The sequence below is a fragment of the Syngnathus acus genome, chromosome 10 (genome assembly GCF_901709675.1).
Source record: "Syngnathus acus chromosome 10, fSynAcu1.2, whole genome shotgun sequence".
NCBI lineage: Eukaryota > Metazoa > Chordata > Actinopteri > Syngnathiformes > Syngnathidae > Syngnathus > Syngnathus acus.
In genome coordinates this window covers 13,051,950-13,064,820 of record NC_051095.1, presented here as the reverse complement: position 1 = coordinate 13,064,820, position 12,871 = coordinate 13,051,950, and the positions used below count along the sequence as shown (strand labels likewise).

General features: G+C 41.7%; 2 protein-coding genes across 8 annotated transcripts in view; one reads left to right on the top strand and one right to left on the bottom strand.

Moving 5' to 3' along the window:
• Positions 1–12,871, top strand: part of macrod1 (mono-ADP ribosylhydrolase 1) — a 127,866-nt gene that overhangs the window by 45,867 nt on the left and 69,128 nt on the right. The window lies entirely within an intron of this gene.
• Positions 1–12,871, bottom strand: part of flrt1b (fibronectin leucine rich transmembrane protein 1b) — a 37,058-nt gene that overhangs the window by 20,235 nt on the left and 3,952 nt on the right. The window contains exon 1 of one of the 3 annotated variants that reach the window (XM_037262423.1): positions 11,065–11,685. The exons of 1 other annotated variant lie outside the window; for it this stretch is intronic. The gene's annotated coding sequence lies outside the window, so the exon portion shown is untranslated. Of the gene's footprint in view, positions 1–11,064; positions 11,686–12,871 lie in introns of those variants that run through there. One more of the 3 variants, XM_037262422.1, reaches the window with a different exon arrangement.

Here is a 12,871-nt window from a genome sequence, read left to right as displayed (position 1 = left end):
AAAAACCTTCTGTGAGCCTTGAGAGATCAGTTAGAATGCTGTAAATTGGCTGGCACGCAATAGGTTCTCTTTTAATGAAATGGCCGGCAGTGAAAGAGTTAATGGAAAAGGAAAATATGATGTAACCACAAACGTTTGTTTTTGCAAAGTATCAGTCCTTGCTGTGTTATTGGGGGCCGGTGTGGGCGTAGACTTTGATGTCTATGCATGGATGTCTTTACCATTAAATCGATGAAAGCAGAATAAATTGGGACAGCTAAATTTGTATGAAATAAGTGTTGAACGTGAATTTGGAGTTGTGTGTATATGGATGTGAAATGGCATAAGATAACAAAATCAGCAACACAGGAAGGGCTGAGCCAAGACTCTAATCCAGAACCTCTTGGTTGTGCATCATACATTCTCACAAATGGTGCTGACCCGTACATTGAGTGACTCAAACAGTGAAAAGGGCTATTTTGTACATACCCCACCCAAAAGATTTGTTGGACTAACTCGCCAGAGTGTTTAGAAAAATCCCCTTGTAGATTGGCTAAATCCTCCTAACCACCTACCCGATTAGACTTTGCAGGGCTAATGTGAACTAGAAGTGAACCCAAATGAAGCTCCTGAGGTCTGACCTCAAAGCATTCTTGTCAAGACTAAACACAAATTGAATAGTTTATTTTCACCTAAAGTTTTTTTTTTTGCTTATTTGAGTTGTACAGGTCAAATGTCACATTCATGGTGGAACTGATTTATCTTTGAAATTATTTATCATGGTCTCATTTTCTTGACCACAAAAACCTGGCATTTAAACAGGGGTGTGTTGACTTTTTATATCCCATGTCTGGCTTCCCAGCTATTGAATGGTCAAACTCAAAACTTGCTTTAACTGACAGCTCCAAAAAGGTATAAATTGAATATTTTATTGTGGTTGTTAGTGAGGCGTTTAACCACACTGCATCAGAGCTGCTCCTAATATTTTGACCTTCTGATGTAATCATAAGCAAATACCATTCACTATGATATATTGTTAATTTCTGCACCACGGCAAACTACAAGAACAATAACAAACATGTTTTGAGTAACACCTGATTTAATGAAAATATCTTTTACATTCTCTAATGATTCTTGCTCAAATGTCTTATAAACATTGATGTTGGAATTCAACTATCAGACAGTAGCAGCAGCAAAAGTGAATTGTAAGAATAAAGAGTAATGCCACATTTTGTGCAAGTCGCAAAATCGAAAAGCGCTTTTAAAAAGGCAGCTCCTAAGCCAATTAAATGCACCTTGCATCTTTTTTTAACGTTGGCTTTTGCTTCAGGCAAAGCACTCAACTACCGCAACGCGTGAGCTGTTGTGCAAAGACCCCCCGCCCCAATCGACTTGGGTGAATTTCCCACTGATGCACCCGCAGTCCGTCAAAATCTCTTCTGTCTGGCCTTTCTATTGTTTACAATTATCCTTCATTAGCCGGCGTATAATAGCCGAATGACGGAAGGTCATTTGTGTTTAGCAAGTGTGATGCGCTGCTGCTAATTATCCGATGACTTGCAATGATTAGTCAGATGGCATAAAGTTAATGCACGCTCCTTGTTTGGAACTGGTGGCTGATGCATGACTCACCTAATATCACGTTTATTTTTGTGCCCTTTGTGTGTGTGTTTCCAATATACCTCTTTGATTATATCCCACCGTCACCTCCGTTTCCCGCTGCTTATCGCTAAAATCAGGCGGCGGCAGCCTAAGTTATTTATTGGTTTATCAGTCACGTCTATGGCGCAGCCCCGTTTTGGATAAGCGAGAATAATTTGAATTTTAATGGAATAGACTTCAATTATATTTTTGTTTAGCTTCTTATCCCACGCATCTTCACCGTTACCTGCTTAATCGGATGGTAAATTGGCGGCATTTGTGTGGCTCTTACCGACGGATGTATTCGACCAGTAACTTTCTCATTCGTATACAAACACTTGACCTTCTACCCACACATGCACAGTGTACACAAACAATACTAAAACATGAAATAACCTATACCATTGTGCTTGTGTGTTTATCTTTGCGTGTGTGACAGACAAGACTCCTAAATAATTAAAAGCTCCTTTCGTGGTGCAATGCATCTCTTTATGACGCTTATCTGGCAGGTACTGTGAGGTGTTTCCGCTCCATAATTTCCCTCCTGACAGCCTCAGACAAAAACGTGATATAACCTTATTTATAAAACCCTATTTGTTTCCGTGCTATACTGCCTCCTGCAGTACTTTTACCTCAGGCATAAACACTTTTCATTTCGACGTCCCCTCTTCTATAGGTTTATTTTCCCGCCACAAAGGAAAAGCAAAGGAACAACTTGACTTTTTGATTTGTATTCAAAATGCATTCATTTAAAATGCGATTTTATTTTTTTAAATTTGACACTGCAGAAAATGCAGAAACATTTATTATGACACGGTTACTGGTTTGGTCCATAACGTCAGAAAATAGGCAAGAAAAAAATTATCCTTGAGTCGAAGTACAAATTCTGTCTGCAACAGAACACACATTTTAATATTCAAGTGAAGTCACATCAGCATTTCCCTTAAACGTTTTGTTATCAAGTTAAACCATTTGAATTAGAGTTGCTCTACTCGAAATAATGCCCGACAATTGTCCATTTGAGGATTGCAGCTAAAGGCACCATAATCTCATGGGATTGAATCAAAATTTTAGGGACATTTTGTCTCTCGTGTAATGCCGTTTTATCCTTTATAGATTGTTAACCCGAGGACGATGCTGTCTTGTTTTTTTGAGAAGACGCTTGGAATAAAGTAGAGCTTGTACAGATTAGAATAAAGAATCCAAGCTTTCGTACTCCGCTTTCACAAAAGACAACACAACTAATCCGGGGAGACATTATGGTGACATGATGAGCACATTATCGTGATGCTTCGGGTTAGGATAGAAAAATAAAATCTGTGACAGCAGCAGTGTCTGTACATTTCTTTACAATTTGTCAGAGAAAGGGGAACACGTTGGTCTTATTCTCTATGAAATTTGCATGTGAAAGACTCGACACAATACGCTAATGGACTGTGCACGCAGAGTGGTACTCCTCTGCTCCGAGTGCGTTACAGTACTTTACATTCAGACATACTCAAACACTGATTGTGGAATCTGAAAAAGCTGCAGCCTCGCACACAGTCCCACACTGATCAGGCATCGGGGCCTGGGTTTTACTTTCGGCTCAAGGACACGAAAAAAAAAAAATGCTATAAGCACCACAAACCTACTAACCGCACTTTCAGCAGTTTATTCATCGTATGGCAAAAAATGCGACATGCTTATTATTGCTTTCACTAACTTTGCTGCTTCCATGTTAATGTTTATGAATCACATATGGCATCGACTGTATATTGTTGAAAAGATGAGTTCTAAATTCCCTTAATTTAAATCGCCGGGACTCAGCACTGTTTTATAGGACCACAGCACAAACGATAATATGGAAAAGTCAATCTTTTTGCAATCAACACAAATATTACTGTATTTTGATAAAGTGATCTTAGCCCTGCAAGAAACTAGCAAAGTGCCACTTTACCCAAAGTTAGCTGGGCCTGGCTTCAATTACAGGGGACCCTAAAGAGGACAAGAGCAATAGAAAATGGGTGGAAGGATCATCATTTGTACATTTCCTTGAAGTGATTGTAGCAAATAAAGTGCTCTAATTGGCTTCCGCTGGCGGTGGCGTTTTTGATTCACTCTCAACTAGTTTAGGTTTGAAGTGGAATTTTCTTTTCAAATTGCAAAACCTGCAATTTGGCAAAAAAAAAAAATGCTTCACAGATTAGTTTGCATTATTATTGTAATCTGATGTCAGATTTACTGATGTATATGTTGTTTACACAACACCCGCATGGTAGAGTCTTGTGAAGATGTACTCAACACTTGCAAGTTCAAGTGCATAATAAGGTAACAACTATCGTGGGAGTGGAAAAAAAATTGTCCTACAGATTAATTCATAGTTTATTTGCTTTTATTTTAGCACAATCCTAAATACAAACCATTTTAAATTGTCTAATCTTGTAACAGAATAATTTCTCGCTTGTTTGTTTAAAAAAAATATACCTGCGAAGAGGAGCTTGAAAAATAATCGCTTAGTAAAATATAATATTGAAGGCAAGAAATAGTCAAAAGAAGTTTGTTTTGCAGAATCCTTCAGCCTTTTCTAAACAAGAACATTTTATCTTCATCTGCTTGAAGAAACTGAAAAGCGGGCTGTAATGCTGACAAACGCATCACGGCTCCCGCTTCAATCCGAGCAGCTGTAAATAAGGCCGCATTGTCACATTGCTTGAGACGAGCGAGAAACAACTGTCTCCTCAACAGAAAGCCGCTAATTCCTCCAATTTGCGAAATCTGTCATTTCAACAACAGCACACGGACGTGGTAACGAGCTAGGATTACGGAGGCAAACGAAGATGGTGAGCGCCCTCCATCTGCTGTATTGCTTATTTGCGCCCAGCTCACGCCGGGAGAGAGGCGGGAACACACCCCAGACAAATTGTCAGTCCATGTTGTGACTCACCAATCGTTTGCAAGCACATCGACTTCAACAGTCAATATTCAGCAGTGCCTTGAGATACCAGTTGAGTTCAGTCCATGCCCACTGATTTCGCAAATCATCCTTCACCGGTGTAATAAATGGAAATGTCATTCATCCTTTCCAGTCTGTCAACAAAAACCTTTTATAATGTGTATTTTCAGGCCGAAAACCCATTGTCGGTCAACACATTTTTTCATTCCCTCTACAAAGCCAAAGCGATATTATCAATAACACCCGTAAGCAACCGCCGGCTTTTCTGGAGCTGAGCTCGTCTGAGCTGGACTGACGCAAAATGTAAAAGTGCGCTGTGGTCTGACAAGTCCACGTTTCAATTTTCTTTTCATTATGCGCCTTTCCAGCTTTTTCTTAAAGAATGTGGTGAAGGCAACACATCCGAAATGGGTGAATATTTGCAAAGACGCAAAGTTGATCTTCTTCTTGTACTTTAGTCTTAACTTTATGTTCCACTATTTCTCAAAAGTATTCATGTAGTATACAGTGCTCTCTGTAGTTTATAGCTTATACGATATGTAATTTAGCTTTACGGGCATTTAATTGGGGATTTTCATGGATCGAGCATGCTATGCAAGAAGTGTGGCACGTCCAAATGTCCTTTGTTGGAATAACATTATCGCCACGCAAATAGGCTCGGCCCCTTGTGTCTTAATGTCGGAATTAATGCCGTGCTCATTTCACTCACTTTAAATGACGACAAGGAGTTGCTCAGACTCCCTCCGACGATACAAGGGCATTCCCATTTCCTCTTAAAGAAAATCCAATCAGGAATCAATAGGGAGTCAGTCTATGGTAAAAGCATTGGTTTCAGTACACTTCCAATAAATTCCCTTCTCCTTTAAAGAGGCCACATGATAATAATGCAGAGAGAGGGCGTCAACACTATTTGTTGCGTCTCACTATTGACTCGGAGGCAGACTAATTCTTATCTTGAATCATTAATAGAAGGAAATGTTAACAGCTTGCCAAAGAATGAGCCTTGAAATGCTCAGAAACTGCCCAGTCCTGCTTTCATACTGATTAATAATTTACATTTGCTGTGAAATATTCATGTCGAATGTCATGGCTTTAGGCGAGCACACAAAGCTTGACAGTCTTTAAAAGGATGGAGCGCAGCCTGGGAAAGGTAATTCCAGCACGCTACCACTGTCTCGGAACGCCCGGAGGTTTAGGAGGTGCGATTTTATTTGGGAAAATAATGAGAGGCCGACATCACAGAGGTGGATTTATTAGAAAAGAAGGTCATATAGCCTCAGGACAGCAGACGCACTGTTCAAAGTGCGTCAGACACCGACAGCCATCCTCTTCCTTTTGACAGCGTGCGCTGTCTGTCTGTGCTGCTGACCTGTGGCCTTAAACTCAATGTGGGAACAAAACTCCTCCACAGGAACACGTGCCTTCTTTTGGAAAGGCAGCAGTAGTTTACCCGCTCTGTTCAAAGACTCCATCCCTGTTGTCACTTAACGTATCTATCCAAAATCATGTGGTCATGTAGTTTCCTTTTCTGCCACAACCCCACCAGACAGAGAGTGTAAAAAACACTTCTATGCCAGAAATATGAACCATTCAAATCAAAACAGTAATGCTACCACAAACCACCTTATGCCGCATGAAGATGTCGTCATACCCTTGAAATGTCTGGACCGACGTAAACCGTCCACCCACTGTGCTCCCGACAGACGAGCTGAACCAAATCTCATGCACCGAGGTCCAAATGAGGTTGCCAAATTAGCGGTTTAACTATGAATACTAATTTCAGTCAGGCAAATTAGAGATGACATAGACACATGCAAATATATGCGTTCTGACACGATGTCTGCTTATATCTTTTTAACACGTGAAAAATAATACCGCATTGAGTATAAAAATAAAGATTTGCACTTTTCTTGCTAAATCCAACCTATAAACAGTTTTAGTGTCGTGTTTTTTTTTTTTTTTCACAAGACATTTAGCTGTTGGGCGGCCGTTTCATGCTACGGTAATCAGATCGAGTTGGTTTTCATTGGCCAGCAGCAGTCTCAATGTATCTTAAAGTGATAAATGCCTAACAACATAATCATCCCCCTTGCCTTCTCAAATGTAGATTTTAAGTCATTGTTTTAGTCGGCCTGTTTGCTTCCCTCTCCGCCATCATTGATGTGTTTGCAGCTGCGTCAACATCTGTTTGCAGCAAATAAACTGTAATCAAGACCACCTTCATGCCGACCCCTTTACTGACGCACACTGCGTTACAGAACACAATGCGTGCATTCCGAGTACAGCTTGTCTTCTTACAATAATTTATCTAGAAATTGTACAAAATGTTCAGTGCTGACATTTTTATGTCTACTACCCATGCAATGAGGCACGCTCTAAAAGTATGGCTGCCGCTATTTTGTCTTGAAATAAAAACATCAATGTTGAGTCCTTATGCAATACTTTCCACAAACATGGTGTACATGAAGAGATTGACAGACTAGTTGACGAGTCGACTCGCGTGACGTCGACTCGTCGTTAATCATCCCTCTCTGGTTTGCGGAGGAGGCAGAATCTTTCCAGCAACAGATAAGTGCCTGAAATAGGACTAGTCCGTCACATTAATTTATTTAAATTGTTTTCTATTTCTGAATACAAAGCTTTGCTTAAGAAAACCTGTAAAGAGGAAGGGGAGCGGAATTCAATAGTAAACATAATTTATATTTTGTGTGCTCAAGCAGGATTTTTAACAATTTTCCAGCCCACACAATAAAAGGGAAAGGCTGGCCCAGTATTAGAATGGGATTCCCCATTTGTTCAATTTACGCGAATTGTTACCTGCTGACCCAGCGATGTCGAGGATAGTTTTTTTCTTTTCCTCTCTAACTGGAAAGTTCACCATTTGATCAATCTGTATAAACATTACCTGGCTGGTCCAGCAACTAATTGACATCGACTGAACATTCATGACAGTAGTGCCGATTAAAACAAAAAATCTGAAGCCACACAACTCCTAGCGTGGATGCTGTGCTTAAAACACAATTTTTTATTTTTTTTTATCAGCTGTCATTTGCCATCTTTTTTTCCTCTCTCACTCGCCTATCTTGCGTCTCCCTCATACAAACTCAAAGCAAAGCTCTCCTTTGAAAGACGTTTGAGAAAGATTGAGCCGGACTCGTCAGCTAGAGAGCCTTTGACGAGATGAACTTGCAAAGAATGTGGCTCTCCATCGTTCTGACTCATCTGATCTTATAGCCATCAAAACATTTGGGGTAAAGATTTTGCAGGCTAGCTGCCACTTCACGTCAACAAATGCTAGCCAACCCTGAGAGCTCAAAAGATGCACAAATACTCATTTTCGGGAATTTCTCACTTCAGTCAAGATTGCTTACAAATTTCAAATATCAAAGTCAAGTCAAAGTCAAAGTCAGCTTTATTGTCAATCCCTTCATATGTCAAGACACACAAAGAAACCGAAATTCCGTTTCCTCCATCCCACGGTGACGAGACATACAAGTAGGCGACACAAAACAAAAACAAGAAGGCACAAACCATAAATAATAAATAATAAATAAAATAAAACGAGCGAGAAATATGATTACAATTCTAGCTTATAGCACTTTTCAGGAAACAGACTATCTTTGGCTTGGGCTTCTTTAACCTCAGTGTGGGCATAGGCAATCTTATGTGGAGACATCTGTAATCATAAATGATATGTAAGGGGCGGAGGTCTTCAGTCCGTGCGGACGGAGCGCATATAAGCCCCTCGACACTATATGCGCCAGAGTGGCAGACACAAACAACAATGGCCTCAAGGAACGCTTATGAGATCTGCCATTTTCATCCAACGCTATACAGGATCTGTTTATTCTTTTGCCTTTTTTCCAATTTACATGCCAACGTCCTGAAATGTTTTATTTTTGGAACAACGTGCACATCTGCAGTCAGTGTTCAAGTCCAAAGCGGGCAGCTTACGCACAATATTGAAAGACTGAGGGGGAGAGCGTCTTTTAACCACAATGCTACAAACAGTGCCTGTGTGTTAGAGAGCATTAAAATATTTGCACTTGCACAAAGGCATATGTGATGCAATTTGAGGCCTGTATCAAATAAGGCATCTTATATTATACTGTAACTTTATCTTGGGGCGTTTTTTAAATAGCTTTTGATTTCAGTTAGTATGACCAAGTGATGCTGCAAGTTCAATTAAAATGACTATTTTGAGTTCTTTTTCACTCACAAACTTGCTTTGCATAATAATTTGGAATTTTGTTTTCATTAAATACTGTCATAATTGGGAGATTTGCTACTTAACATTTGATGACCTAAAATAATCATGCACACTGTCATTGTCAAAATCTGAGAAAAAAAGATTTGGAACGCAGGGTTGAGAAATGATGAAAAATACATCACAAATGCCTTTCCCACATGTGAGGGGATGGGCTAAATGTACTGTAGAGAACAAAGCGCACACTAATATCAGGGAATACTGTAATTTCCAATGTTCCATTGTAAAGTACGGCACACAGTTTGTGCAACGGCGTAAGAATACATGTTCATGTAGAAAGCACACTCCATGACCACTGAACTTTGAGTCTTTTTGGATTGTTTTATATTTGAGCCTAGCGGCGCACTGTAGTTTTCCTCCATTTCTTTAAGACATTGCAAAGATGAAGAACTTTGACTTCCTGCTGCCTTTCAATGCACTTTTCCTAGTTCTAACTTCCACCAACTCTTTCAGATTCATCGAATGTGCTATTTATGTCATATGACGTGTCTCTGAATAAAAAGTTTTCCTCTTCGAAGTAATCGCCTTGAAGTCTCCCATAGTTTTCCAGAGCATTGTGAATCAGCCATGATATGTCCTGTCACAACGCCAGCTTCTTCTCGTACACTGAAGAAACCAAATACTGTACATAGATGTGCTAGTTGTAGTTTTTTGTTGTTGTAAACTTACTGACTGAGCAGCACCAGAATCCTGATCGTATAAAAGCCTATTTCTGGCCCACAAACTCATAGATTGTGGTTTGGGTTTAAAATATACCTTTTAGACACCAGTTCTGGATATTTTCTGACACACCTCCAGACTTTACACAGCACCCTAATACACGATATGCTTCTTTTGTGGATCTATTAGCTTAATCGCTGGATCGGGTTCCGCTTTCATGGTAATTTTCTCTAAGACCCCTTTTTTATTAGTCAGACATTGACCTCATATATCCCCTCAGCAACCTAATTGCTTCGGCTAATTCAACACTACAATAGTGCAAAGGCTGTTTAACGGCCTAATCTCTTAGAACTAATTCTTTGGCGGGCAGTTAAGGACCACACACACATGCACACCAGGAACCGTCATCTATGTGTGTTTAAGACTGAACACTGTTTAAGGATTTTAAGTCATTCTTATTGTCTGTGACAGGTTTTGGGCACAGCTGATGTCTGCTTGACTGACAAACACAGCCGAATGCTATTGTTCTTTTCGTATCTTTTAATTTAACAATCCCTAGTGCCTATTGTGCTTCTCCTTTTGGTTAATTGTGTTCAGAATGGAGCGTTACGTAAGCAGCGCTCCTCTTCTGCTGTCGGATCTGAATAAGAGGAGATCAAAAAGGGGGATGGAGGCGGGGCGGAGGGGCATGGAGGAAGAGCGTTTACTGCCTTCTCTTCTTCATTCACACCACATTCCCTGCACCGCACGACTTGGAGTCTCGCGTTCTCCCTCTCTCGCTTGGACATTACACTTTAATCTCGTGTTCTGTGCTGCTTTCTCCATCGCAACCTCACCCTACTCGTCTGGCCTATCACTCTTTAGCCTATTTTATTTTTTTTATCAGTCCATCACACGTCCACCCACCATTCCACTCTGCCTTTCTTCATTAATCCAGTGTCCTGTGCAGCTTTGGCAAGGAGCATCTCAATCTAATCTGGAGTCACACTATGGCCTGCGATGACTACTAATCCTCTGTTTGTGTGTTGTGTGTGTGTGTGTGTGTGTATGTATATATATATATATATATATATATATATATATATATATATATATATGTATATGTATGTTTTGTGTGTGTGTGTGTGTGTGTGTTTACTGCCTGAGATGAGTTGAGCAGCGTGTGTGTGTGCGCGTGTGTGTGCGTGTGCGTGCGTGCGTGTGAGAGAGAGAGAGAGAGAGAGAGAGAGCGAGAGAAAGAGAAAGGGAGAGAGGTTGCAGGTGCTGCAAGTAGAACATAAGAAGGGCATGTCCACTGGGGAACACACACAAGCACAAACACACAATTTTGTGTCACACAAGTGACACAAACGTGCAGCGAGGATGAGGAAAAAAGCCCACGCAATTCCTCAAAGTATTATCTCTCACTTTAATCTTACCAACTGTCTCTAACGACCCCATACCGTCCGTATATAAAAGCAGATACGTTCAAATGCACGTTTCTCATGTTTAGCATCAGTAGGCTGACAAGAAAAGAAGAATAAAAGCTTTCAAAAAGCGCAGCCTGCCTTCGGAAGCTTCATGAAGCCGACACGCATCCTACCTTCGCCCCCACGTCTTCCTCTTCACTTTTTGACTCCCGCTGGGGTTCCCGTGACAAAAGCATCCTCTAACCTAACACGCATTTAATCGGCTCCGTCAAATCGCGATGGAGCGACTTCTCCTCCCCTGCGCCGACCGCAGCTCATCCAGCCCTGCGATGCGCACCATTTGTCACCGTCACCTTAAACCAGCGCCACGTCGCAGCGTTAAAGCGAGAGCAGATAGACGCACTCACCTCGGAGGAAGTGTTTTCGCAGCCACGGTCCACTCGAGTCCACTTGGCTGCCCTGCAAGTCCACAACAGCATCTCGTCATCGCGCACACCACCGTGCAGCCTCCTCTTCCTCCACCTCCTCCTTCTCCTCTTCCTCGTCAAAGGGCGCAGTGTCCCTCCCTGAGCGCAAAATAGTGGCGTGCGCGCGCCCAAAAGTCTTCTTTTTTCAACCGACTTCTCTAGCTACTCGACGCAAAGCACTTCTTGACTGGAACCCTAACCTGATCCGTTGAGGAGCAACTTTGCTCACCTTAGGCGCACTTTGCTGTCTGCTCCTCCTCACTCGTCTGAGTCCTACCGAGCGGTGCGCGCGCGTCCTTTTGCAACGCGCTTTTGTCAGCGCTTTGTGTGCGTTATGAATGCGTGTGCGTTATGAATGCGATCCGTGTAAGTGCGAACCCTGCATTGATAATTGTGTGTTGATACTGTCGTGGCTGCGCGCGTGCTGTGTGCGCGCGTACGCACGCCCTCGTCAGGACCCGTGGGTCCAGTGTGCGCGACTGTGCACATTCATTACAAATCCTATACTGAGTAGTATTCCCCCTTTATATCACGGACAGCGAAATCGCGAATATTTGCATTAGTGCACGTGTAGACTACGCTATGAAATGCGTGTCTTCGTGTGTGAGTAGTGTGTGTGCATAATGGACGCCTTAGGCGATGCATGTACGTATTGTATAATCCACGCTTTTACTGTGAATTATCTAAAATCTTTTGCGTGTTCATATGCACTAATGTGTGTACAAAAAAAAGTGTGTTTGGATACATTTCAATATGTCAAATTTTGTACATGTGTGTGTGGTACTTGAAGGCTGTCTGTTTATGTCTTTTGACTTGGAACGCTTATATTTATTTTTAGAGTGTGTATGAAGTGTGTTCGGTATTCATGTGTGTGTGTGTGTGTGTGTGTGTGTGTGTGTGTGTGTGTGTGTGTGTGTGTGTGTGTGTGTGTGTGTGTGTGTGTGTGTAACTACTTTTACTGTGCTCTATGAGCTCAGTTACAGGTTCAGCAGGTCGCCACGGTCCAGTGAGTACAACATCTCACTGAGTGTTAGTCTGACAGGTATACACACATGCACACATGAAATGTGTGATTCTAGGGCTGACATGCAGCCAGTTTGGAGCCTCCTTTGACAGTTGGTTTGAAGTCATACGGGACGGCAATATGTGTCATGCTTGCCAAAAACAATAGAAGACTTAATAAAAACACATATGCACTCGGTGACACTTTGCTGCTGTGGGGAAGTCATCTGCGGATCACTTGTTCGTTCAGAATGGGAGCTTGATGATTTTTAACTGCTGCAAAGACACATCAGTGTGTGCCTTTGAGCCTTCACAAAAGCACACTTTGCCCCTTTGGGTGCTGTGTACTGTACACAACAATGCCCCTCTCTCAAGACCAGGGTGTGATAAACATCCACTCCCATGCCAAGTTAAAAATAAACATATTTTAATGGGCACGTCGCAGAGCAGCCGTAGAAGCCTGGATGGGCCCCTCGGGTCTCAGCCTGGGTGCAGACTCATCACCAGCACC